Here is a 4737-nt window from a genome sequence, read left to right as displayed (position 1 = left end):
AACGAATGGTGGAGTTCGTCAAAGATAATATCGTTGGAAGGTACGGGGTTCCTCACACGATTATCACTGATAATGGGACGCAATTCAATTGTGGAGAGTTCAAAACTTTCTGTGAAAAGCTGGGCATTCAGAACAGGTTCGCCTCTGTTTACTATCCCCAATCTAATGGGATGACCGAGGTTACAAATCGGACGATCGTTAAAGGAATAAAGAAAAGGTTGGGAGAGCATGATAAAAAATGGGCGGAATAGTTAATGAGCGTCCTATGGGCATACCGGACCACTCCACGAACGGCCACGGGCGAGACACCATTCGCGCTTTCTCACGGCGTGGAAGCTGTAATCCCTGTTGAAATATAGGTCCCCAGTGATAGAGTTGCATTCTATTGCGAGGATGAAAATAGCCAAAGGTTAAAAGAAAGTCTCGATCAAGTGGAGGAGAAAAGAGAGAAGGCGTATGTACGTATGGCAGCCTACAAGCAACGGATCGCAGCTTATCATGACAAAAATACAAAGCTTATAAGTCTGAATGTAGGAGATCTCGTGCTCCGAAAGGCGGATAAAATCTAATCCGCGGAAGGAAGAGGAAAGCTGGGGATCACCTAAACAGGTCCATACAGAATAATCACCAAGATTGGGTCCGCCACGTTTAAAATTCAAGATATGGAGGGGAACATACTGCCACGTACGTGGAACATCCAGAATCTCTGCAAATATTTCACCAGAAAGTAGAATGTAATCAAGGTCTTGAGTACTCTTTTTCCTTTAGTAAGTTTTTATCCCATGAGGTTTTTCTTATTAAAGGTTTTAATGAGGCTCACATGTTAGACCTACTTGCTGTAATAAGGCGCATCGCCATTCAATAAAAAGCAACTTTTGTCCTATCAATTCTTTTTTAAGTATTTTCTTGTAGCAATATAAATATTCCAGATTCAAAAAGAAGGGGGGCCAACAAACGCATCCCCACACACATAGGATAATGCTTTCTCCTCAAAGATAGGAGAACAATCTCAACGACGGATCTATCTACCTCAAAGGTAGGAAGCAAATTGATCCCCGTCAGAGATAGAGTTAAAATATTTCTCAGACGTGAGATCTTTACACTCTCATACACTCTTTCCAAAAAAGAGTCCAAAGTCCTAGTGGCGGATCGATTCACCTCAAAGATAGGAAGCCAATCAATCGCCAAAGGCAGCTTAACTTCCTCTAAAGGAATAAAAGCTCCAAGCCTTTACAAAGGCTCACACTCTGAGGTATGGCTAGCCACCTACTGCAACTCAATCCTAAAACCTATAGATTTACTTATTGAAAAACATAAAGCGTAAAGTAAATGGTTATAGCAAGGATTAAAAATTGTACTTACAAAAGAACTAAACATCTAAAGGAGCATCCTCCTTAGCATCTTTTACACTAGGTGCGCCCTCCAGTGGGGCTTCCTTCTCTACAGAAACAGTACCCTCCTGAGGAATGATACAACCAGTTATCAGCTCCTCACTCTTATCACCCGCCTTCTGAGACACTTCAGCAAGGTCCTCTGGTTCAAGGTCGACAAGGGGTTTACTCTCTTCGGCGGATCCATTCATCACTTTGTGAATGTGATCACGGATGTAATCCTTAACGTTTAGAATTTTGCGATACTTAAGGCAAACCTCCACGTCAGGAACAACGTACTCCGGATCAGTAAAATCGATCTCAGGATGGGCAAGTTGAACATACGCCATGATCCACTCGCCATAATAGTAAGCCCGTTCCCCTGCCAGGATCTCCGTGTCGAGTAAGGCAGCCTTATGCGCTTCAGCATCCGCATCTATCTTCTCCTTCAATCTAAGGATCTCAGCATCCTTACTCTCGTTCAGGGCAACAGCAGAAGCAGCATTCGCATTGGCAACAACGACCTCCTTCTCCAACCTTTCTATGGTTGCCTTATCCGCCACTCCTTAAAGGAGATCTGCTTCTATAACACGCATACGGGTGTATACCTATCAAGGCAAAAGCCAATTCAAGCAAAGGAATAACCGCAAACTCTCCCACAAGGAGATCACTCTTTCATCCAAAAATGCAAAAAGAGATGGAAGAAACTTACCGTAAGAAGCTCTGTTTTTCCCATCTGGACATGGGCTGATCCCGAGATCTTATTCTGGCTCTTCCGGACCTCCCCTAGTTGACCAAGAGCTTCATCCAGATCATTGATGACAGATTCATTCCTTAGAGATCCTTTGTCACCATATTTGGCGGACCAGTAATCTCCTAGGTCTGGCTTCACCAACTATGCAAGCATTAAAAAGCAGAAAATAAGATCCAAGTAAAGGAAGAGAAAACAATAAAATAGACGCACCTCTTCAAGCCTCGCCATTGGTTTCTCGGCTCTAATGGCATCCGCCAGTAGCTTCCCTCCACTGTTAGACACAGACTTCTTCTTCTTTGGAAGAGGAGGATCAACCAAATCGATGGCAGGGCGTTTCTCAGCACTCTTACGGGGATCTGCTACCTGCCCCTTCTTTCAAGCCTCTTCCTCCTTCTGTTTCTTACGTATCTCTACAAGGGCGTGACTGGCCTTAGATAAACCCCTGACAAGGGAACAATAAAATAATCAAGGTTCAAGGAAAAACAAAGTTACCTTCATCAAGTTGTGTAAACTTCACGTAAGAGATCTTGTCCCCTTCCCGGCGGATCAAAGGAATGTCATTCATCATAAAGTCCAAGGCGTCGGCATATTTCCAGGCATCCGCCTTGATACTTTTCAGGATATCCGCCACTTCCTCATCACTGTCCATCAATATACGCATGTCTTCAGCCATATGCAAAGGTTTGGCATTCCAAACCAACGGAAATCCTAGAGATTCGCCCTCTCTTATCTTTACAAAGAAAATTTTTTTCGTCCCAAAGATGGACATTTGACATCTTACCGCAGAAGGGCGAATAAGTTTGGAATTTAGCAAAAGTGAGGAAAGATTCGGCCTTTCGCTTCGTTGGTTTGTGAAGAGACCGAAAGACACGAGGGCTACATACTATCCCTAAGTTCGAAGCCAAATAACAATCCAGAGCCAGATCTAACCAGCCATTCGGATGCAGCTGGCAAACAGTGATCCCAAAGTATGCCAAGATGTCCGCCATCATCTTAGGAAGAGAAAGTCGGAACCCTCTTTCTACATGACAACTGTACACAGACAAATATCCACTGGGCGGACAGGCGGGTCGCTGATGAGCAGCCGCCAACTGGGTCTCATAATTCTTAATCCACGGAAAGCGATCCGCCAGATTCGCTAGATCCGCGGCGCTGATATGAGACGGAGTGGACTCCGCACGTGGCGCCTTTTTCCTGGACGGAGCTGAAGAAGAAGCCTCCATCCCAGAAAACTGCCTAGAACCTATTGCCGGAGTAATACGAGAAACGGCGATGGGAAAATTCTGAGTCCTACCCAAACGAGTTCTATAGTTACTACACACCGAGTTACACAACTCGGCTAGGTCGCAACTGGGAGTACCTTCAGAAGAATCGGAATTTTTCGAAGAAGTAGTCCAGCTAATTTCAGTTTCAGAAGAAGTGGTCAAATTAAACAGTTCGAAAGTAGACTCAGAAGAAGAAGACGAACTCCTAAACATTCAGAAAACAGAGCGAAAGGATTCACTTATATGAGAGTTAAAGGCTTTGAGGATTCTAAAACTCCGAAAAAGCTCTGTAAAAAGCTCAAAGGAAGACGAAAGGGAAAGACATGAATGAACAAGAAAGAGAAAAGGGAAGGGGAAGAAGGTGTTTTCTCTTCCCTCGAGCAGCGGGCCTATGACACCTGTCACCCAACGTATGGCATTGAACAGAGTGGCCATCAATGCGAATCATCATGGCGGCGCGCGAAGAAGCTCAAAAGCCCTAAAGGACTTTAAAGGAACTTTAGGGGGGCTTCTGATAACGTCGAGATATTATCCAAGGGATTAAAGGAGATATTTACCCAAACGACCGCGTATTGAATCGGTCGAAGAAGGCCATGGCGTATCAAGCAAAGACATCCGATGGGCGGATCACCGAGACTCCGCCACACGAGACCCGTAGTCAAACCTACGTTAGATTCTCCATCACCCTTCGATCCGCCAGCTGAACAGCTGAGCCAATTCCTCAATAAAAGCTATTAATGAGCTAACGGACATACTTAAAGGGAACCAGTAACCGCCATTAATGAAGCATTAATGGAGACTTTCTAGTTACTAAAGGTTACAACTTCAAGACTATATATAGCTTGCATCTCAAGCTATTAAGGTACACATTCTCACAATCCTAGCAACCCTACTTTGTCAATTCAGTTTATCTTTCCATATTCTATACTGACTTTGGCATCGGAGCTTCCCTCCGTCGAACCCAATGACGCCCCCACAGGGACGGAAGCTAGAAAAACCCGTGTGGAATGGGATTTGGTTCGAGTGAAGAGGGCACAAGGAGTTGGGACGAACGAATTCGCGCACGGAAAGCAGAAGCCATCTACACGCCGTGTGGCTTGACCCACATGTCGTGTGGGGTGATTCCTGCACCAAAAAGTGTCTTGAGATAAAGCTGTCAGTTTTGTGTCCTATTTCGGGAATTAATATTTTGCCACTCATGTATTTACCGTTTTGCTATGTGAGCTTATTTTCCTAAATGCCATTTGGATATCCTTTCCCTAAATGCAAAAAGCATCATTAGGCCCCTGATCTTTCATTTTTTGGTGCATTAAGTCTCTGATCAATTATTTGAATACATTAGGTCTCT

The sequence above is a fragment of the Euphorbia lathyris genome, chromosome 1 (assembly GCF_963576675.1).
Source record: "Euphorbia lathyris chromosome 1, ddEupLath1.1, whole genome shotgun sequence".
Classification (NCBI taxonomy): Eukaryota; Viridiplantae; Streptophyta; class Magnoliopsida; order Malpighiales; family Euphorbiaceae; genus Euphorbia; species Euphorbia lathyris.
This window is presented reverse-complemented; position numbering follows the sequence as displayed.